The sequence below is a fragment of the Aotus nancymaae genome, unplaced genomic scaffold (assembly GCF_030222135.1).
Source record: "Aotus nancymaae isolate 86718 unplaced genomic scaffold, 86718_ANA_hifiasm-v0.15.2.pri h1tg000108l, whole genome shotgun sequence".
In the NCBI taxonomy this organism is placed as follows: Eukaryota; Metazoa; Chordata; class Mammalia; order Primates; family Aotidae; genus Aotus; species Aotus nancymaae.
The window spans coordinates 40294137-40315495 of record NW_026988523.1 but is presented as its reverse complement, the minus strand read 5'-3'; the positions used below and the strand labels follow the sequence as shown (position 1 = coordinate 40315495).

The following is a 21359-nucleotide window of genomic DNA, read 5'->3' as shown; positions in this document are numbered from 1 at the left end:
GCTTCTGCGCTCTGAACAGGCCCCCCACCCCCGCACTGGCTGATACATGGTGCGGGACCCCGATGGGCCGGTAGGGAGGCCTGAGCGCCACAAAGCAGCAGATGAGCGCTTTGGCAGAGCCGCAGCTGCTGACCCGGGAGAAGGCGCGCTGGGTGTGGCTGGGACGGCCCAGGTCGCGGTTTCCCACGTGGAAATGCGGTGTGGCACAGAGCTGGTCCCCGCGGGGCCTGGCCTCTGTGGGCCGGTGGGCGGGATCTAAAGCTTCCACCGGGATTCCTCATGGGCTATGTTTCCGGGTTTGGGCTCGCCTGCCAGGCGAGTGTGCAGGGATCCCGCCGCCGCTGGCCCGCAGGCGTGCGGGCTGCAGGAGGACCGCCTGCAGGCAGGTGTTAGCAGTTAGGGCCCCACAGGGAAGGGAGCACAGTTAGCGCGGTGGGATCGGCGACCTGGGTAGGGTGTCAGGAGAATGGAATGGGCAGGCGGGGGCCGAGGGGTTGGAGGCGAGGACAGGATGTTGGATGGCGCGCCTCTGGTTGCAGAAGTGCGCGGGGCTCCACGAGCGAGTCGCTGCTGCTCAGCGGGCAGAAGTTGGAGGGTGCAAACGGGCGGGCGGTGCACTCCGGACGCCTCTGGGCAGCGCAGCGGCGATTCAAGGCGGCGGGTCGAGGGCGGTGAGCGGTGGGCGGTGGGCGCTGGGCGGTGGGCGCTGGGCGGCGGGAGGAAGGAGGGAAAAGGAGGAAGGCGAGAGAATCAGGCCTGTGTCTGTTAGGGCGATTGAGGAGAAGGCCGACGGAGGAAACCTGCAGGGAAGAGCCAGGAGGGCGTTCGCGGTCGCTCGGTGTGTTTGGACCTGGTAAGAGGGCGCGTGACGGGGTGGGGAGCGCGTCTGCCGGAAGGGCAATTGGTAGAGGGTCCGGAGCGCTGGCGCACAGTCCTGGGCTGTTTCCGTGACTGCCGATGGGTGGGTGGGCAGGCAGGAAGAACGGACGTGCCTGAGAAGCGGCTGCGCTTCGGAGGCTTGCTTGAAGCGGGCTGGAGTTTTGGAGCGCGGGCAAGGGCTCAAGGCGGCAGCCGAGGCGAGGTGGTCCGGGGTTGCGGTGGGCGGGCCAAAAGGTCCGCTTGTCAGGAGTGGGATTCGAACCCACGCCTCCAGGGGAGACTGCGACCTGAACGCAGCGCCTTAGACCGCTCGGCCATCCTGACGGCGCGCCGTGGCGCGTCCCCGTTCGCGTGCCTGGGAGCCGGCGCCGTTGGCCGGTGCGTTCGGTGCGCAACCGACGGACCGCGCGGGCGGAGCGGGCGCCGAGTGAACGCAACCGGCTGGCTCTGGCGCGGACGCCCCGGCGTCCCTACCCCGGACCCAAACGGTCCGCGGGGTGCCGGCCGCCCCTGCACGCCCCCGCCCCCGCCCCCGGGCCTCCGCCGGCGGGACCCCCGCAGGGCGCGCGCCCACCACGTTCTGGGAGCAGCGGCCTGGCGGTTTCGCCCTCGCCTCTTCCTCCTGTCGCGATCCCCGCGTTGGAGACAGCAGACAGGGCGCGCGGGGAGGTTCGACGCCACTCGGGTAGCTGTCGGGGTCCCGGTCTGGATCCGGGTGGGATCGCAGGGTGCTTTGTTGGGTGTCGGGTTAGGTCGCGCCACCGGTGACGGGTGTCGGGTGTCGGACAGCGGGCGGGCACGTGCCGGGCGGGCCCCTGCGGTCGGTCGGCGGAGGGGATCAAGGCAGGGCTCGGTGTCCGCGGTCGGAGTGGGGTGTGGCGTCCCGGCGGCTGTCGCCGTCGTCCTCGTTAGTATAGTGGTGAGTATCCCCGCCTGTCACGCGGGAGACCGGGGTTCGATTCCCCGACGGGGAGGCAGCAGTCCTTTTTGGGCCGCCGCCTCGGACCCAGCCTTTGTGCCCACCCTATCCTCCCTCCGCCCCCCAGCTAGCCGCAGGGCGCCAGCTCGGGCCCGGACAGCCTGGCCCCTTGCACCCCGTGGTCCCCTTTGCCCCCTGAGCCCCCGTGGCCCCCCGCACCTCTTGCCTTTTCTTGTCGCCGGCCGCTTAGTCGCCACACGGTGGCGACCTCCTCTCGCCCCCACGGCGCCCAACGAGCGGCCGGCCCAAAGTGGCTGTCGGAAGAGGCTCCCTGCCTCGCACGGGGCCCGGGGCCCGCGGCCCGGTGGGAGGCGGAGGAGTGAGGACCCTGTGGGCGCGCAGCGGCTGTGGCCCCGCCGGGCACCTGGTGGAGAAGGGCTCTGGCGGCCCCGGGCGGCGAGGGAGAGAGAGCGCCCCCAGTGGCAGGCAGGCAGGCAGGGGGTCCGACCCGAGCAGCCACGCTCCGGAGGGGCGCGGGGCAGCCTTAGGCGGCGCTGTGGCAACGCGGAGGGCGGCGGCCGGGCGGTCGGACGGACGGACGGACGGACGGACGGACGGACGGACAGACAGAGGGACGCAGCGTCCAGCCGGGCTGCGCCGGCCTTATGAGGCGCGCTCGCTCGTGGGAGCCCCGGGCCGGCGTGGCGTGGCTGCCCGTGCCGTGTGGCGTTGGTGGTATAGTGGTGAGCATAGCTGCCTTCCAAGCAGTTGACCCGGGTTCGATTCCCGGCCAACGCAGCAGCCCACCTTTTGCAGGGGTATCGCGCCGCGGAGCCCGCGTCGTGTCCAGGCTTAGCCTCTGGCTGCACGCGTGTGCGCCCGGGGAAGGAGGTGGTGGCGTTTGGAGGGTGGGCTGCGAACAGGACCAGAGCTGCTGGGGCAGGCGGGTTGCCGCGGGCGCAGCGTCGGCGTCGGCGGGGGCTGGCGGTGGGTGTTTGTTTTAAACCCAAGCAGGGGACAGGTGCCAAGGTAGCGCCCAGTGCTGGGGCCATAGGCACTGGGGCCAGGAGGCGCAAGCCTGGACAGGCGGCCGAACCTCCCTGGTGGTCTAGTGGTTAGGATTCGGCGCTCTCACCGCCGCGGCCCGGGTTCGATTCCCGGTCAGGGAAGTCTTCCTTCTTTGGCTCCGCCTGGCAACTGCCCGGCGCCTTCACTCCTCCGGTTTCGGCCACCAGCCTGGATCATTTCTCCCTCGCCCCAGCCACAAACCCCGGCCGCCTCCAATGAGGCCAGAAGCCTCCCCGCCTGCCTCCACCCATTTGTCCTTTTGGCTTCCCTGACGCCACCTGCGCCACATCAGCTTCACAGCTCTTCCTTGTCGGGTGCTGGCCTCGCTCCCATTCTGCCTCGGTGGCAAAGCCCACTGGCCAGGACAGGCTTTCTCCTCCCGTGGTCGCCAGGAGACCCGCCGCCGCCGCCGTCGCCGCCGCCACCACCACCGGCACCACACACTCTCAGTGGCATCTTGCCACGGAATGGGCCAGGACTCTCTAGCAGCAAGGCTTCTGCCAATCCAAGCCCGGGGGGGATTGGGGGGGTGCTGACGGGCCACTTCTCTGTCAACCGCAGGGGATCTGCACCTCAGGGTTGGACCACCTGCAACGGCCACTCATGCCAGCCAGCGCACTGGCTTTGCCACGGCCTGCCAGGCCCTGAGCGGGCCGGAGTCCCTGATTGGGCTCCACGCGCATGAGCGGCTTTGATAAGGATGGCAGTGAATCTTGAGCTCAGACCACGGGCCATGGCGCCGGGGAGGCAGAGCTGTGACAATCCCTCTTTCAGCACGATTATGATTTTCTTCGTGCGGATGGGTTATCGTTGGGATTCCTGTGATATGTGGGAACACGTGTAGATTGTGGAGTGATGGATGATCAACTGAGGGCATGTAGGGCATCCGTCCCGTCGGTATCTATCAGCTCTCCCTGTTGGGAACATCACAGGCGCTGTCTTCCAGCCCTTTGGAAACACACACTCATACATCGCCGTTAGCTATAGTCGCCCTACGCTGCGATGGAACATTAGAACGTATTCCTTCCATCGAACCACAGGCTCGTACCCCTTTCCTCCAACCTCTCTTCACCCCAGTCTCCCACACGCCCTCTCCGGCCCCTGGTTCCTATCGTTCTATGCTCTACCTCCACGAGGTGGACTTTTTGAGCTCCCACGGTAGGAGTAAGGACCTGCCATCTCTGTCTTTCTCTTCCCGGCTCACTTGACGTTGCATCGTGACCTCCAGCTCCATCTGTGTTGCTGCAAAGGAGAGGATTCGTTCTGTTTCAAGGCCAAGTAGTATTCCCTGCTGTTTAGATGCCACGTTTCTTTATTTTCTTTTATTTTTCTTTGTAGGTTTTTAAATTATTTATTTATTTTTTTAATTTTTGTGGATACGTAGTAGGTATATATATTTATGGGTTGCATGAGATACTTTGATACAGGCATGCATATGATTATCCAATCATTATTTATATCATTATCCAATCATCGATAATGATTACTGTCATGCATTGCATGCCTGTATCAATAAATGGGATATCCATCCCCTCAAACATTTATTCTTTATGTCACAAACAATCCAATTATACTTTTAGTTACATATATTCATTTTTTCATTTAATTCATTTAAATTAAATTATACATTTAATTTTAGGTTTTCGGGTACATGTGAAGAACATGCAAGATTGTTGCATAGGTACACACATGGCACTAGGATTTGCTGCCCTCACCCCCCCCCCGCCACATTTCTTTAATCCATTTCCCAACTGATGGACTCTTAGGTTGATTCGATGTTTCTACAATTGCGAACAGCGCTGCATTACACATGGGGGTGCGGGTATCCCTCTGATATTCGGATTTCCTTGTGCTTTGGATAAATACCCACCCGTGGGATTGCCGGAGGCAGCCGTAGCTCTACCTGTGGTTGTGTGCGTGGGAGGGGCTGGAGGAGACGGAAGGCTAGGGTGGAGGTGCGGTTTCCTTTGTTTGTCAGTTTGCTGTGTTTCGTTTGGAGAAATCTCCATGCTGCTTTTCAGGGTGGCCGTCCTTATTTACCTTTCCACCGACGGTGCCTGATTCTTCCCTTTTGTCCACCTCCTCGTCGGGATGGGTTATTTTCCCTGCGGGTTTAACGACAGCCATCCTAAGCGGGGTTGATGACTGCTCCTCGTGGTTTCCATTGGCATTTCCCCGAAGATTGCCGAGGCTGAGCATTTTCTCTTCATACACCCGTTGGTGGGCCATTCCTGTGTGTTCTCTGCCCACGTTCCAATGGGATCAGATGGCGTGCGCGTGGCCCGACGGGTGCCTGTTGGTGTGTGTGTTTTGGGGGGGAGGTTTTTGTGTGTGTGTGTGTACACATGCTCCCCCTCACTGTTGACGTGTTTGAGTTTCTCGCCTGTTCTGGATGTGACGATGACGCTTGAGAGGTCCCACTAGTTAGACCAACCTGGCCACGGGCGTTGAAGCATGCAGATGCAGGAGCTGGTGGGAAAAACCCAGCAGCCAAGCTGACCAAAGCGCACGTGGAAAGTTGGGGTTCAGGATAGACTTGTAGCGGACGTTGGTTTCCCATTTCTTCACCCACGCTCTCTAACTTCTCCCCAGCTGGCAAGGAAAACACGGAGATGGCGCACATCCCCAGCGCCTAGATTTGCTGTGGAATGTCTTCCCATCCTCTCCTTCACACCGATCAGCCCAGTTGTCCCAGCCTCTGTCCAGCGCGGTATCGACCTTGGAGCTTGGCCGATCCCCCAAGTCAATGGCAGAGCTCAGTCAACTCCCTGCCAAAACTTTCCTTGGGGGCAAAGTAGAGGTCACCAACCGCCCAAGCCTGTCCCTTGACATTCAGGTGATATTGGCAAAGTCGGATCGCCTGCAGAGACCAGACCCTGTTGGGGAGAGAGAGCCTTGGCATCCCCACGGGAGGCCAGCTTGCTTCCCAGCGAGATGTGGGTGTGTGTCAGTGCGTGACAGTGACGGACAAAGGTGTGCGTTCCCGTGGCTGGCAACCACCCCAGCACGGGACTAGGGGCCGACACCAAGGCAAGGACAGAAGCATGCCGACCGCGGACTGGGAGGCAGGAGAAGGAGTCCAGGGTGTCTGGGTGGTGCACAGGCTGGCTGCCAAGGTCTGGGAACGAGGCGGTCCAGTCACACGGAGGTTGTGCCGATGCCTGGGGCGTTGAGGCACATCTCAGGTGGCGTGTGCGGTCTGAGGGATCCCAGGTGGTGGCGGAGCCGGCGTGTGTCTGAAGAGCCTGAAGGAAACCAGGACTGGGGGATGTGAGTCGTGTGAGAGAGAGGCACTGGCAGCCAGAGAGAGAGTTGGCTGCGCTGGGGTGTGTGTGTGTGTGTGTGTGTGTGTGTGTGTGTAAGAACATGTTGGGTGGGGGGAGATAGAGCTGAGGGAGGGAAGGCTGAGCCTGGAGGCTGGAAGGAGCGGTAGATTTTCAGTGGGTTGGTCTGTCTGGGCTCTGGGCTGGGCAAGAATGAAGTCGGTGTGGTCAAGGGGACCCCCGTCGGGGGAGACGGATGCTGTTGGGCCAGGGGGTCAGAGTATGGAGTGGGGCTGGGGTGAAGGGGCAAGCAGCCAAGGGTGGGACAGACAGCATGACAGAGCGACTGGGGACCATGTCCCAGGTCCCAAAGGAGTAGGGAATGCACCTGGACCGCAGACATAAGTAAGCCGCCTTCAGGACGCACATTCACGTCTCGGGCATGTATGTGTCGGGGGCTAAGATGGAAAGACGTCCTAGCGACAGCAGCAAGGCAGGATCCTGGACTCAAGTGGTGGATGGGGGTTAGGTTGGGAGAGGCGTGATGGCGGTGGGGTTGCCGCGTGAGCCTCATAAGGACAGAGAGTGTGCCATGTCTGGAACACGGTGAATGGAGGCTGTGCAGGTGCCACGCGTTTAGTGGTGGGGTGGCATTTGGGACCGTGTGACCCGCTCCCCCACCCCCGTGCAGGGGAACGTGATGTTTCTCTACTCCAAGTCGCGACTTCCTCGCTACCAGAAGGGCATCGATGGCATGATTTTCTAGACGTGGGGAGCCAGCGGTGGAGAGAGAGTCAGAGGAGATGGGGCGTTGGGGGGCGGGGAGAGAGAGAGAGAGAGAGAGAGAGAGAGGGGTAGTCGTGGTGAAAAGTGAAGAGAAGTGGGGCGAGCGACCGCAAGCTCATGCTGCCTGGAGGCATTCCTTGAAGTGAAGTGCGTGGGACAGAGGCGGTGGCAGGGCAGTGAAGAGAAACGGGACCAGGAGGCTGCCAAAGGCTGGTTTCTGGCGCACTCTTGGGTTCGGAGGGGGTGTCGTTATGGAGGTGGTGTAGGGCGTGGTGGCGTCATCCATTAGTCCAGAGAAGGTCCGGGGAGTGGGCAGAGGCGGATCCCGCGTGGAAGCAGGGCCGGGGCAGGACACGCTCTAGCGCCCCGAGTGTGAGCAGGCGGCAGAGGGGAGCGCAGCTATACGTCGGTGCTGCAGCACCAAAATGGGACGTCGCACTGCATGGGCCGGGAATCGAACCCGGGCCTCCCGCGTGGCAGGCGAGAATTCTACCACTGAACCACCCATGCACCGATGAAAGGCGCCGACGGTAGCTGGCACAGGGGCGCTCGCCATCAGCCGCCCTTCACTGGTCACACCGTGCCGCGGGCGTGTGCCCCGCTGTAGCGTCCACGAGAGGCTGGCCCTATGGGGCGAGCAGAAGGGGAGGCTCCCGTCACGTCACGTCGAGGGGCCATGGGCGAAACAGGCGGAAGGAGAGAGGCCAAGTCGACCCATCTTGCACTTTCCCTGCCGCCAGGGTCGCCAGGAAGAAGACCAGCCCTGGCCCGCGCCCGATGGCTCAGGTGGGCAGGTGCGCTGTGGCGGGCCTTGCTGAGCGCGGATCCCCAGCCCAGACCCAAAGTCCTTTTCCCGCCGGGCTGGCCCTCCGCCGGGGTGGGGGGGTGGGGGTGTCAGCGAGAGGGGGCGCTGAAAGGTCACGGGTCTCGCAGCCGCTGCGTGTGGCTCAGAAACGCCGACCAAGTCCGTGAGAGCCTCGCTTCTGCGCTCTGAACAGGCCCCCCACCCCCGCACTGGCTGATACATGGTGCGGGACCCCGATGGGCCGGTAGGGAGGCCTGAGCGCCACAAAGCAGCAGATGAGCGCTTTGGCAGAGCCGCAGCTGCTGACCCGGGAGAAGGCGCGCTGGGTGTGGCTGGGACGGCCCAGGTCGCGGTTTCCCACGTGGAAATGCGGTGTGGCACAGAGCTGGTCCCCGCGGGGCCTGGCCTCTGTGGGCCGGTGGGCGGGATCTAAAGCTTCCACCGGGATTCCTCATGGGCTATGTTTCCGGGTTTGGGCTCGCCTGCCAGGCGAGTGTGCAGGGATCCCGCCGCCGCTGGCCCGCAGGCGTGCGGGCTGCAGGAGGACAGCCTGCAGGCAGGTGTTAGCAGTTAGGGCCCCACAGGGAAGGGAGCACAGTTAGCGCGGTGGGATCGGCGACCTGGGTAGGGTGTCAGGAGAATGGAATGGGCAGGCGGGGGCCGAGGGGTTGGAGGCGAGGACAGGATGTTGGATGGCGCGCCTCTGGTTGCAGAAGTGCGCGGGGCTCCACGAGCGAGTCGATGCTGCTCAGCGGGCAGAAGTTGGAGGGTGCAAACGGGCGGGCGGTGCACTCCGGACGCCTCTGGGCAGCGCAGCGGCGATTCAAGGCGGCGGGTCGAGGGCGGTGAGCGGTGGGCGGTGGGCGCTGGGCGGTGGGCGCTGGGCGGCGGGAGGAAGGAGGGAAAAGGAGGAAGGCGAGAGAATCAGGCCTGTGTCTGTTAGGGCGATTGAGGAGAAGGCCGACGGAGGAAACCTGCAGGGAAGAGCCAGGAGGGCGTTCGCGGTCGCTCGGTGTGTTTGGACCTGGTGAGAGGGCGCGTGACGGGGTGGGGAGCGCGTCTGCCGGAAGGGCAATTGGTAGAGGGTCCGGAGCGCTGGCGCACAGTCCTGGGCTGTTTCCGTGACTGCCGATGGGTGGGTGGGCAGGCAGGAAGAACGGACGTGCCTGAGAAGCGGCTGCGCTTCGGAGGCTTGCTTGAAGCGGGCTGGAGTTTTGGAGCGCGGGCAAGGGCTCAAGGCGGCAGCCGAGGCGAGGTGGTCCGGGGTTGCGGTGGGCGGGCCAAAAGGTCCGCTTGTCAGGAGTGGGATTCGAACCCACGCCTCCAGGGGAGACTGCGACCTGAACGCAGCGCCTTAGACCGCTCGGCCATCCTGACGGCGCGCCGTGGCGCGTCCCCGTTCGCGTGCCTGGGAGCCGGCGCCGTTGGCCGGTGCGTTCGGTGCGCAACCGACGGACCGCGCGGGCGGAGCGGGCGCCGAGTGAACGCAACCGGCTGGCTCTGGCGCGGACGCCCCGGCGTCCCTACCCCGGACCCAAACGGTCCGCGGGGTGCCGGCCGCCCCTGCACGCCCCCGCCCCCGCCCCCGGGCCTCCGCCGGCGGGACCCCCGCAGGGCGCGCGCCCACCACGTTCTGGGAGCAGCGGCCTGGCGGTTTCGCCCTCGCCTCTTCCTCCTGTCGCGATCCCCGCGTTGGAGACAGCAGACAGGGCGCGCGGGGAGGTTCGACGCCACTCGGGTAGCTGTCGGGGTCCCGGTCTGGATCCGGGTGGGATCGCAGGGTGCTTTGTTGGGTGTCGGGTTAGGTCGCGCCACCGGTGACGGGTGTCGGGTGTCGGACAGCGGGCGGGCACGTGCCGGGCGGGCCCCTGCGGTCGGTCGGCGGAGGGGATCAAGGCAGGGCTCGGTGTCCGCGGTCGGAGTGGGGTGTGGCGTCCCGGCGGCTGTCGCCGTCGTCCTCGTTAGTATAGTGGTGAGTATCCCCGCCTGTCACGCGGGAGACCGGGGTTCGATTCCCCGACGGGGAGGCAGCAGTCCTTTTTGGGCCGCCGCCTCGGACCCAGCCTTTGTGCCCACCCTATCCTCCCTCCGCCCCCCAGCTAGCCGCAGGGCGCCAGCTCGGGCCCGGACAGCCTGGCCCCTTGCACCCCGTGGTCCCCTTTGCCCCCTGAGCCCCCGTGGCCCCCCGCACCTCTTGCCTTTTCTTGTCGCCGGCCGCTTAGTCGCCACACGGTGGCGACCTCCTCTCGCCCCCACGGCGCCCAACGAGCGGCCGGCCCAAAGTGGCTGTCGGAAGAGGCTCCCTGCCTCGCACGGGGCCCGGGGCCCGCGGCCCGGTGGGAGGCGGAGGAGTGAGGACCCTGTGGGCGCGCAGCGGCTGTGGCCCCGCCGGGCACCTGGTGGAGAAGGGCTCTGGCGACCCCGGGCGGCGAGGGAGAGAGAGCGCCCCCAGTGGCAGGCAGGCAGGCAGGGGGTCCGACCCGAGCAGCCACGCTCCGGAGGGGCGCGGGGCAGCCTTAGGCGGCGCTGTGGCAACGCGGAGGGCGGCGGCCGGGCGGTCGGACGGACGGACGGACGGACGGACGGACGGACAGACGGACGGACAGACAGAGGGACGCAGCGTCCAGCCGGGCTGCGCCGGCCTCATGAGGCGCGCTCGCTCGTGGGAGCCCCGGGCCGGCGTGGCGTGGCTGCCCGTGCCGTGCGGCGTTGGTGGTATAGTGGTGAGCATAGCTGCCTTCCAAGCAGTTGACCCGGGTTCGATTCCCGGCCAACGCAGCAGCCCACCTTTTGCAGGGGTATCGCGCCGCGGAGCCCGCGTCGTGTCCAGGCTTAGCCTCTGGCTGCACGCGTGTGCGCCCGGGGAAGGAGGTGGTGGCGTTTGGAGGGTGGGCTGCGAACAGGACCAGAGCTGCTGGGGCAGGCGGGTTGCCGCGGGCGCAGCGTCGGCGTCGGCGGGGGCTGGCGGTGGGTGTTTGTTTTAAACCCAAGCAGGGGACAGGTGCCAAGGTAGCGCCCAGTGCTGGGGCCATAGGCACTGGGGCCAGGAGGCGCAAGCCTGGACAGGTGGCCGAACCTCCCTGGTGGTCTAGTGGTTAGGATTCGGCGCTCTCACCGCCGCGGCCCGGGTTCGATTCCCGGTCAGGGAAGTCTTCCTTCTTTGGCTCCGCCTGGCAACTGCCCGGCGCCTTCACTCCTCCGGTTTCGGCCACCAGCCTGGATCATTTCTCCCTCGCCCCAGCCACAAACCCCGGCCGCCTCCAATGAGGCCAGAAGCCTCCCCGCCTGCCTCCACCCATTTGTCCTTTTGGCTTCCCTGACGCCACCTGCGCCACATCAGCTTCACAGCTCTTCCTTGTCGGGTGCTGGCCTCGCTCCCATTCTGCCTCGGTGGCAAAGCCCACTGGCCAGGACAGGCTTTCTCCTCCCGTGGTCGCCAGGAGACCCGCCGCCGCCGCCGTCGCCGCCGCCACCACCACCGGCACCACACACTCTCAGTGGCATCTTGCCACGGAATGGGCCAGGACTCTCTAGCAGCAAGGCTTCTGCCAATCCAAGCCCGGGGGGGATTGGGGGGGTGCTGACGGGCCACTTCTCTGTCAACCGCAGGGGATCTGCACCTCAGGGTTGGACCACCTGCAACGGCCACTCATGCCAGCCAGCGCACTGGCTTTGCCACGGCCTGCCAGGCCCTGAGCGGGCCGGAGTCCCTGATTGGGCTCCACGCGCATGAGCGGCTTTGATAAGGATGGCAGTGAATCTTGAGCTCAGACCACGGGCCATGGCGCCGGGGAGGCAGAGCTGTGACAATCCCTCTTTCAGCACGATTATGATTTTCTTCGTGCGGATGGGTTATCGTTGGGATTCCTGTGATATGTGGGAACACGTGTAGATTGTGGAGTGATGGATGATCAACTGAGGGCATGTAGGGCATCCGTCCCGTCGGTATCTATCAGCTCTCCCTGTTGGGAACATCACAGGCGCTGTCTTCCAGCCCTTTGGAAACACACACTCATACATCGCCGTTAGCTATAGTCGCCCTACGCTGCGATGGAACATTAGAACGTATTCCTTCCATCGAACCACAGGCTCGTACCCCTTTCCTCCAACCTCTCTTCACCCCAGTCTCCCACACGCCCTCTCCGGCCCCTGGTTCCTATCGTTCTATGCTCTACCTCCACGAGGTGGACTTTTTGAGCTCCCACGGTAGGAGTAAGGACCTGCCATCTCTGTCTTTCTCTTCCCGGCTCACTTGACGTTGCATCGTGACCTCCAGCTCCATCTGTGTTGCTGCAAAGGAGAGGATTCGTTCTGTTTCAAGGCCAAGTAGTATTCCCTGCTGTTTAGATGCCACGTTTCTTTATTTTCTTTTATTTTTCTTTGTAGGTTTTTAAATTATTTATTTATTTTTTTAATTTTTGTGGATACGTAGTAGGTATATATATTTATGGGTTGCATGAGATATTTTGATACAGGCATGCATATGATTATCCAATCATTATTTATATCATTATCCAATCATCGATAATGATTACTGTCATGCATTGCATGCCTGTATCAATAAATGGGATATCCATCCCCTCAAACATTTATTCTTTATGTCACAAACAATCCAATTATACTTTTAGTTACATATATTCATTTTTTCATTTAATTCATTTAAATTAAATTATACATTTAATTTTAGGTTTTCGGGTACATGTGAAGAACATGCAAGATTGTTGCATAGGTACACACATGGCACTAGGATTTGCTGCCCTCACCCCCCCCCCGCCACATTTCTTTAATCCATTTCCCAACTGATGGACTCTTAGGTTGATTCGATGTTTCTACAATTGCGAACAGCGCTGCATTACACATGGGGGTGCGGGTATCCCTCTGATATTCGGATTTCCTTGTGCTTTGGATAAATACCCACCCGTGGGATTGCCGGAGGCAGCCGTAGCTCTACCTGTGGTTGTGTGCGTGGGAGGGGCTGGAGGAGACGGAAGGCTAGGGTGGAGGTGCGGTTTCCTTTGTTTGTCAGTTTGCTGTGTTTCGTTTGGAGAAATCTCCATGCTGCTTTTCAGGGTGGCCGTCCTTATTTACCTTTCCACCGACGGTGCCTGATTCTTCCCTTTTGTCCACCTCCTCGTCGGGATGGGTTATTTTCCCTGCGGGTTTAACGACAGCCATCCTAAGCGGGGTTGATGACTGCTCCTCGTGGTTTCCATTGGCATTTCCCTGAAGATTGCCGAGGCTGAGCATTTTCTCTTCATACACCCGTTGGTGGGCCATTCCTGTGTGTTCTCTGCCCACGTTCCAATGGGATCAGATGGCGTGCGCGTGGCCCGACGGGTGCCTGTTGGTGTGTGTGTTTTGGGGGGGAGGTTTTTGTGTGTGTGTGTGTACACATGCTCCCCCTCACTGTTGACGTGTTTGAGTTTCTCGCCTGTTCTGGATGTGACGATGACGCTTGAGAGGTCCCACTAGTTAGACCAACCTGGCCACGGGCGTTGAAGCATGCAGATGCAGGAGCTGGTGGGAAAAACCCAGCAGCCAAGCTGACCAAAGCGCACGTGGAAAGTTGGGGTTCAGGATAGACTTGTAGCGGACGTTGGTTTCCCATTTCTTCACCCACGCTCTCTAACTTCTCCCCAGCTGGCAAGGAAAACACGGAGATGGCGCACATCCCCAGCGCCTAGATTTGCTGTGGAATGTCTTCCCATCCTCTCCTTCACACCGATCAGCCCAGTTGTCCCAGCCTCTGTCCAGCGCGGTATCGACCTTGGAGCTTGGCCGATCCCCCAAGTCAATGGCAGAGCTCAGTCAACTCCCTGCCAAAACTTTCCTTGGGGGCAAAGTAGAGGTCACCAACCGCCCAAGCCTGTCCCTTGACATTCAGGTGATATTGGCAAAGTCGGATCGCCTGCAGAGACCAGACCCTGTTGGGGAGAGAGAGCCTTGGCATCCCCACGGGAGGCCAGCTTGCTTCCCAGCGAGATGTGGGTGTGTGTCAGTGCGTGACAGTGACGGACAAAGGTGTGCGTTCCCGTGGCTGGCAACCACCCCAGCACGGGACTAGGGGCCGACACCAAGGCAAGGACAGAAGCATGCCGACCGCGGACTGGGAGGCAGGAGAAGGAGTCCAGGGTGTCTGGGTGGTGCACAGGCTGGCTGCCAAGGTCTGGGAACGAGGCGGTCCAGTCACACGGAGGTTGTGCCGATGCCTGGGGCGTTGAGGCACATCTCAGGTGGCGTGTGCGGTCTGAGGGATCCCAGGTGGTGGCGGAGCCGGCGTGTGTCTGAAGAGCCTGAAGGAAACCAGGACTGGGGGATGTGAGTCGTGTGAGAGAGAGGCACTGGCAGCCAGAGAGAGAGTTGGCTGCGCTGGGGTGTGTGTGTGTGTGTGTGTGTGTGTGTGTGTGTGTAAGAACATGTTGGGTGGGGGGAGATAGAGCTGAGGGAGGGAAGGCTGAGCCTGGAGGCTGGAAGGAGCGGTAGATTTTCAGTGGGTTGGTCTGTCTGGGCTCTGGGCTGGGCAAGAATGAAGTCGGTGTGGTCAAGGGGACCCCCGTCGGGGGAGACGGATGCTGTTGGGCCAGGGGGTCAGAGTATGGAGTGGGGCTGGGGTGAAGGGGCAAGCAGCCAAGGGTGGGACAGACAGCATGACAGAGCGACTGGGGACCATGTCCCAGGTCCCAAAGGAGTAGGGAATGCACCTGGACCGCAGACATAAGTAAGCCGCCTTCAGGACGCACATTCACGTCTCGGGCATGTATGTGTCGGGGGCTAAGATGGAAAGACGTCCTAGCGACAGCAGCAAGGCAGGATCCTGGACTCAAGTGGTGGATGGGGGTTAGGTTGGGAGAGGCGTGATGGCGGTGGGGTTGCCGCGTGAGCCTCATAAGGACAGAGAGTGTGCCATGTCTGGAACACGGTGAATGGAGGCTGTGCAGGTGCCACGCGTTTAGTGGTGGGGTGGCATTTGGGACCGTGTGACCCGCTCCCCCACCCCCGTGCAGGGGAACGTGATGTTTCTCTACTCCAAGTCGCGACTTCCTCGCTACCAGAAGGGCATCGATGGCATGATTTTCTAGACGTGGGGAGCCAGCGGTGGAGAGAGAGTCAGAGGAGATGGGGCGTGGGGGGGCGGGGAGAGAGAGAGAGAGAGAGAGAGAGAGAGAGAGAGAGAGAGACAGAGAGAGAGAGGGGTAGTCGTGGTGAAAAGTGAAGAGAAGTGGGGCGAGCGACCGCAAGCTCATGCTGCCTGGAGGCATTCCTTGAAGTGAAGTGCGTGGGACAGAGGCGGTGGCAGGGCAGTGAAGAGAAACGGGACCAGGAGGCTGCCAAAGGCTGGTTTCTGGCGCACTCTTGGGTTCGGAGGGGGTGTCGTTATGGAGGTGGTGTAGGGCGTGGTGGCGTCATCCATTAGTCCAGAGAAGGTCCGGGGAGTGGGCAGAGGCGGATCCCGCGTGGAAGCAGGGCCGGGGCAGGACACGCTCTAGCGCCCCGAGTGTGAGCAGGCGGCAGAGGGGAGCGCAGCTATACGTCGGTGCTGCAGCACCAAAATGGGACGTCGCACTGCATGGGCCGGGAATCGAACCCGGGCCTCCCGCGTGGCAGGCGAGAATTCTACCACTGAACCACCCATGCACCGATGAAAGGCGCCGACGGTAGCTGGCACAGGGGCGCTCGCCATCAGCCGCCCTTCACTGGTCACACCGTGCCGCGGGCGTGTGCCCCGCTGTAGCGTCCACGAGAGGCTGGCCCTATGGGGCGAGCAGAAGGGGAGGCTCCCGTCACGTCACGTCGAGGGGCCATGGGCGAAACAGGCGGAAGGAGAGAGGCCAAGTCGACCCATCTTGCACTTTCCCTGCCGCCAGGGTCGCCAGGAAGAAGACCAGCCCTGGCCCGCGCCCGATGGCTCAGGTGGGCAGGTGCGCTGTGGCGGGCCTTGCTGAGCGCGGATCCCCGGCCCAGACCCAAAGTCCTTTTCCCGCCGGGCTGGCCCTCCGCCGGGGTGGGGGGGTGGGGGTGTCAGCGAGAGGGGGCGCTGAAAGGTCACGGGTCTCGCAGCCGCTGCGTGTGGCTCAGAAACGCCGACCAAGTCCGTGAGAGCCTCGCTTCTGCGCTCTGAACAGGCCCCCCACCCCCGCACTGGCTGATACATGGTGCGGGACCCCGATGGGCCGGTAGGGAGGCCTGAGCGCCACAAAGCAGCAGATGAGCGCTTTGGCAGAGCCGCAGCTGCTGACCCGGGAGAAGGCGCGCTGGGTGTGGCTGGGACGGCCCAGGTCGCGGTTTCCCACGTGGAAATGCGGTGTGGCACAGAGCTGGTCCCCGCGGGGCCTGGCCTCTGTGGGCCGGTGGGCGGGATCTAAAGCTTCCACCGGGATTCCTCATGGGCTATGTTTCCGGGTTTGGGCTCGCCTGCCAGGCGAGTGTGCAGGGATCCCGCCGCCGCTGGCCCGCAGGCGTGCGGGCTGCAGGAGGACCGCCTGCAGGCAGGTGTTAGCAGTTAGGGCCCCACAGGGAAGGGAGCACAGTTAGCGCGGTGGGATCGGCGACCTGGGTAGGGTGTCAGGAGAATGGAATGGGCAGGCGGGGGCCGAGGGGTTGGAGGCGAGAACAGGATGTTGGATGGCGCGCCTCTGGTTGCAGAAGTGCGCGGGGCTCCACGAGCGAGTCGCTGCTGCTCAGCGGGCAGAAGTTGGAGGGTGCAAACGGGCGGGCGGTGCACTCCGGACGCCTCTGGGCAGCGCAGCGGCGATTCAAGGCGGCGGGTCGAGGGCGGTGAGCGGTGGGCGGTGGGCGCTGGGCGGTGGGCGCTGGGCGGCGGGAGGAAGGAGGGAAAAGGAGGAAGGCGAGAGAATCAGGCCTGTGTCTGTTAGGGCGATTGAGGAGAAGGCCGACGGAGGAAACCTGCAGGGAAGAGCCAGGAGGGCGTTCGCGGTCGCTCGGTGTGTTTGGACCTGATGAGAGGGCGCGTGACGGGGTGGGGAGCGCGTCTGCCGGAAGGGCAATTGGTAGAGGGTCCGGAGCGCTGGCGCACAGTCCTGGGCTGTTTCCGTGACTGCCGATGGGTGGGTGGGCAGGCAGGAAGAACGGACGTGCCTGAGAAGCGGCTGCGCTTCGGAGGCTTGCTTGAAGCGGGCTGGAGTTTTGGAGCGCGGGCAAGGGCTCAAGGCGGCAGCCGAGGCGAGGTGGTCCGGGGTTGCGGTGGGCGGGCCAAAAGGTCCGCTTGTCAGGAGTGGGATTCGAACCCACGCCTCCAGGGGAGACTGCGACCTGAACGCAGCGCCTTAGACCGCTCGGCCATCCTGACGGCGCGCCGTGGCGCGTCCCCGTTCGCGTGCCTGGGAGCCGGCGCCGTTGGCCGGTGCGTTCGGTGCGCAACCGACGGACCGCGCGGGCGGAGCGGGCGCCGAGTGAACGCAACCGGCTGGCTCTGGCGCGGACGCCCCGGCGTCCCTACCCCGGACCCAAACGGTCCGCGGGGTGCCGGCCGCCCCTGCACGCCCCCGCCCCCGCCCCCGGGCCTCCGCCGGCGGGACCCCCGCAGGGCGCGCGCCCACCACGTTCTGGGAGCAGCGGCCTGGCGGTTTCGCCCTCGCCTCTTCCTCCTGTCGCGATCCCCGCGTTGGAGACAGCAGACAGGGCGCGCGGGGAGGTTCGACGCCACTCGGGTAGCTGTCGGGGTCCCGGTCTGGATCCGGGTGGGATCGCAGGGTGCTTTGTTGGGTGTCGGGTTAGGTCGCGCCACCGGTGACGGGTGTCGGGTGTCGGACAGCGGGCGGGCACGTGCCGGGCGGGCCCCTGCGGTCGGTCGGCGGAGGGGATCAAGGCAGGGCTCGGTGTCCGCGGTCGGAGTGGGGTGTGGCGTCCCGGCGGCTGTCGCCGTCGTCCTCGTTAGTATAGTGGTGAGTATCCCCGCCTGTCACGCGGGAGACCGGGGTTCGATTCCCCGACGGGGAGGCAGCAGTCCTTTTTGGGCCGCCGCCTCGGACCCAGCCTTTGTGCCCACCCTATCCTCCCTCCGCCCCCCAGCTAGCCGCAGGGCGCCAGCTCGGGCCCGGACAGCCTGGCCCCTTGCACCCCGTGGTCCCCTTTGCCCCCTGAGCCCCCGTGGCCCCCCGCACCTCTTGCCTTTTCTTGTCGCCGGCCGCTTAGTCGCCACACGGTGGCGACCTCCTCTCGCCCCCACGGCGCCCAACGAGCGGCCGGCCCAAAGTGGCTGTCGGAAGAGGCTCCCTGCCTCGCACGGGGCCCGGGGCCCGCGGCCCGGTGGGAGGCGGAGGAGTGAGGACCCTGTGGGCGCGCAGCGGCTGTGGCCCCGCCGGGCACCTGGTGGAGAAGGGCTCTGGCGGCCCCGGGCGGCGAGGGAGAGAGAGCGCCCCCAGTGGCAGGCAGGCAGGCAGGGGGTCCGACCCGAGCAGCCACGCTCCGGAGGGGCGCGGGGCAGCCTTAGGCGGCGCTGTGGCAACGCGGAGGGCGGCGGCCGGGCGGTCGGACGGACGGACGGACGGACGGACGGACGGACGGACGGACGGACGGACAGACAGAGGGACGCAGCGTCCAGCCGGGCTGCGCCGGCCTCATGAGGCGCGCTCGCTCGTGGGAGCCCCGGGCCGGCGTGGCGTGGCTGCCCGTGCCGTGCGGCGTTGGTGGTATAGTGGTGAGCATAGCTGCCTTCCAAGCAGTTGACCCGGGTTCGATTCCCGGCCAACGCAGCAGCCCACCTTTTGCAGGGGTATCGCGCCGCGGAGCCCGCGTCGTGTCCAGGCTTAGCCTCTGGCTGCACGCGTGTGCGCCCGGGGAAGGAGGTGGTGGCGTTTGGAGGGTGGGCTGCGAACAGGACCAGAGCTGCTGGGGCAGGCGGGTTGCCGCGGGCGCAGCGTCGGCGTCGGCGGGGGCTGGCGGTGGGTGTTTGTTTTAAACCCAAGCAGGGGACAGGTGCCAAGGTAGCGCCCAGTGCTGGGGCCATAGGCACTGGGGCCAGGAGGCGCAAGCCTGGACAGGCGGCCGAACCTCCCTGGTGGTCTAGTGGTTAGGATTCGGCGCTCTCACCGCCGCGGCCCGGGTTCGATTCCCGGTCAGGGAAGTCTTCCTTCTTTGGCTCCGCCTGGCAACTGCCCGGCGCCTTCACTCCTCCGGTTTCGGCCACCAGCCTGGATCATTTCTCCCTCGCCCCAGCCACAAACCCCGGCCGCCTCCAATGAGGCCAGAAGCCTCCCCGCCTGCCTCCACCCATTTGTCCTTTTGGCTTCCCTGACGCCACCTGCGCCACATCAGCTTCACAGCTCTTCCTTGTCGGGTGCTGGCCTCGCTCCCATTCTGCCTCGGTGGCAAAGCCCACTGGCCAGGACAGGCTTTCTCCTCCCGTGGTCGCCAGGAGACCCGCCGCCGCCGCCGTCGCCGCCGCCACCACCACCGGCACCACACACTCTCAGTGGCATCTTGCCACGGAATGGGCCAGGACTCTCTAGCAGCAAGGCTTCTGCCAATCCAAGCCCGGGGGGGATTGGGGGGGTGCTGACGGGCCACTTCTCTGTCAACCGCAGGGGATCTGCACCTCAGGGTTGGACCACCTGCAACGGCCACTCATGCCAGCCAGCGCACTGGCTTTGCCACGGCCTGCCAGGCCCTGAGCGGGCCGGAGTCCCTGATTGGGCTCCACGCGCATGAGCGGCTTTGATAAGGATGGCAGTGAATCTTGAGCTCAGACCACGGGCCATGGCGCCGGGGAGGCAGAGCTGTGACAATCCCTCTTTCAGCACGATTATGATTTTCTTCGTGCGGATGGGTTATCGTTGGGATTCCTGTGATATGTGGGAACACGTGTAGATTGTGGAGTGATGGATGATCAACTGAGGGCATGTAGGGCATCCGTCCCGTCGGTATCTATCAGCTCTCCCTGTTGGGAACATCACAGGCGCTGTCTTCCAGCCCTTTGGAAACACACACTCATACATCGCCGTTAGCTATAGTCGCCCTACGCTGCGATGGAACATTAGAACGTATTCCTTCCATCGAACCACAGGCTCGTACCCCTTTCCTCCAACCTCTCTTCACCCCAGTCTCCCACACGCCCTCTCCGGCCCCTGGTTCCTATCGTTCTATGCTCTACCTCCACGAGGTGGACTTTTTGAGCTCCCACGGTAGGAGTAAGGACCTGCCATCTCTGTCTTTCTCTTCCCGGCTCACTTGACGTTGCATCGTGACCTCCAGCTCCATCTGTGTTGCTGCAAAGGAGAGGATTCGTTCTGTTTCAAGGCCAAGTAGTATTCCCTGCTGTTTAGATGCCACGTTTCTTTATTTTCTTTTATTTTTCTTTGTAGGTTTTTAAATTATTTATTTTTTTAATTTTTGTGGATACGTAGTAGGTATATATATTTATGGGTTGCATGAGATACTTTGATACAGGCATGCATATGATTATCCAATCATTATTTATATCATTATCCAATCATCGATAATGATTACTGTCATGCATTGCATGCCTGTATCAATAAATGGGATATCCATCCCCTCAAACATTTATTCTTTATGTCACAAACAATCCAATTATACTTTTAGTTACATATATTCATTTATTCATTTAATTCATTTAAATTAAATTATACATTTAATTTTAGGTTTTCGGGTACATGTGAAGAACATGCAAGATTGTTGCATAGGTACACACATGGCACTAGGATTTGCTGCCCTCACCCCCCCCCGCCACATTTCTTTAATCCATTTCCCAACTGATGGACTCTTAGGTTGATTCGATGTTTCTACAATTGCGAACAGCGCTGCATTACACATGGGGGTGCGGGTATCCCTCTGATATTCGGATTTCCTTGTGCTTTGGATAAATACCCACCCGTGGGATTGCCGGAGGCAGCCGTAGCTCTACCTGTGGTTGTGTGCGTGGGAGGGGCTGGAGGAGACGGAAGGCTAGGGTGGAGGTGCGGTTTCCTTTGTTTGTCAGTTTGCTGTGTTTCGTTTGGAGAAATCTCCATGCTGCTTTTCAGGGTGGCCGTCCTTATTTACCTTTCCACCGACGGTGCCTGATTCTTCCCTTTTGTCCACCTCCTCGTCGGGATGGGTTATTTTCCCTGCGGGTTTAACGACAGCCATCCTAAGCGGGGTTGATGACTGCTCCTCGTGGTTTCCATTGGCATTTCCCTGAAGATTGCCGAGGCTGAGCATTTTCTCTTCATACACCCGTTGGTGGGCCATTCCTGTGTGTTCTCTGCCCACGTTCCAATGGGATCAGATGGCGTGCGCGTGGCCCGACGGGTGCCTGTTGGTGTGTGTGTTTTGGGGGGGAGGTTTTTGTGTGTGTGTGTGTACACATGCTCCCCCTCACTGTTGACGTGTTTGAGTTTCTCGCCTGTTCTGGATGTGACGATGACGCTTGAGAGGTCCCACTAGTTAGACCAACCTGGCCACGGGCGTTGAAGCATGCAGATGCAGGAGCTGGTGGGAAAAACCCAGCAGCCAAGCTGACCAAAGCGCACGTGGAAAGTTGGGGTTCAGGATAGACTTGTAGCGGACGTTGGTTTCCCATTTCTTCACCCACGCTCTCTAACTTCTCCCCAGCTGGCAAGGAAAACACGGAGATGGCGCACATCCCCAGCGCCTAGATTTGCTGTGGAATGTCTTCCCATCC

General features: G+C 62.6%; 14 non-coding genes across 14 annotated transcripts; 9 read left to right on the top strand and 5 right to left on the bottom strand.

Annotated features, from left to right (window-relative positions):
- Nucleotides 1-1120: 1120 nt before the first annotated feature.
- On the bottom strand, nt 1121-1203 carry TRNAL-CAG (transfer RNA leucine (anticodon CAG)). Its single transcript has one exon. It is a non-coding gene; the product is annotated as a tRNA-Leu (tRNA).
- Nucleotides 1204-1781: 578 nt separating this feature from the next.
- TRNAD-GUC (transfer RNA aspartic acid (anticodon GUC)) lies at nt 1782-1853 on the top strand. Its single transcript has one exon. It is a non-coding gene; the product is annotated as a tRNA-Asp (tRNA).
- A 671-nt stretch (nt 1854-2524) lies between these two features.
- TRNAG-UCC (transfer RNA glycine (anticodon UCC)) lies at nt 2525-2596 on the top strand. Its single transcript has one exon. It is a non-coding gene; the product is annotated as a tRNA-Gly (tRNA).
- Nucleotides 2597-2895: 299 nt separating this feature from the next.
- On the top strand, nt 2896-2967 carry TRNAE-CUC (transfer RNA glutamic acid (anticodon CUC)). Its single transcript has one exon. It is a non-coding gene; the product is annotated as a tRNA-Glu (tRNA).
- A 4387-nt stretch (nt 2968-7354) lies between these two features.
- Nucleotides 7355-7425, bottom strand: TRNAG-GCC (transfer RNA glycine (anticodon GCC)). The gene has a single exon. It is a non-coding gene; the product is annotated as a tRNA-Gly (tRNA).
- A 1589-nt stretch (nt 7426-9014) lies between these two features.
- Nucleotides 9015-9097, bottom strand: TRNAL-CAG (transfer RNA leucine (anticodon CAG)). The gene has a single exon. It is a non-coding gene; the product is annotated as a tRNA-Leu (tRNA).
- Nucleotides 9098-9675: 578 nt separating this feature from the next.
- Nucleotides 9676-9747, top strand: TRNAD-GUC (transfer RNA aspartic acid (anticodon GUC)). Its single transcript has one exon. It is a non-coding gene; the product is annotated as a tRNA-Asp (tRNA).
- Nucleotides 9748-10426: 679 nt separating this feature from the next.
- TRNAG-UCC (transfer RNA glycine (anticodon UCC)) lies at nt 10427-10498 on the top strand. The gene has a single exon. It is a non-coding gene; the product is annotated as a tRNA-Gly (tRNA).
- Nucleotides 10499-10797: 299 nt separating this feature from the next.
- TRNAE-CUC (transfer RNA glutamic acid (anticodon CUC)) lies at nt 10798-10869 on the top strand. Its single transcript has one exon. It is a non-coding gene; the product is annotated as a tRNA-Glu (tRNA).
- A 4415-nt stretch (nt 10870-15284) lies between these two features.
- On the bottom strand, nt 15285-15355 carry TRNAG-GCC (transfer RNA glycine (anticodon GCC)). Its single transcript has one exon. It is a non-coding gene; the product is annotated as a tRNA-Gly (tRNA).
- A 1589-nt stretch (nt 15356-16944) lies between these two features.
- Nucleotides 16945-17027, bottom strand: TRNAL-CAG (transfer RNA leucine (anticodon CAG)). The gene has a single exon. It is a non-coding gene; the product is annotated as a tRNA-Leu (tRNA).
- A 578-nt stretch (nt 17028-17605) lies between these two features.
- TRNAD-GUC (transfer RNA aspartic acid (anticodon GUC)) lies at nt 17606-17677 on the top strand. Its single transcript has one exon. It is a non-coding gene; the product is annotated as a tRNA-Asp (tRNA).
- Nucleotides 17678-18360: 683 nt separating this feature from the next.
- Nucleotides 18361-18432, top strand: TRNAG-UCC (transfer RNA glycine (anticodon UCC)). Its single transcript has one exon. It is a non-coding gene; the product is annotated as a tRNA-Gly (tRNA).
- Nucleotides 18433-18731: 299 nt separating this feature from the next.
- On the top strand, nt 18732-18803 carry TRNAE-CUC (transfer RNA glutamic acid (anticodon CUC)). The gene has a single exon. It is a non-coding gene; the product is annotated as a tRNA-Glu (tRNA).
- Nucleotides 18804-21359: the final 2556 nt, after the last annotated feature.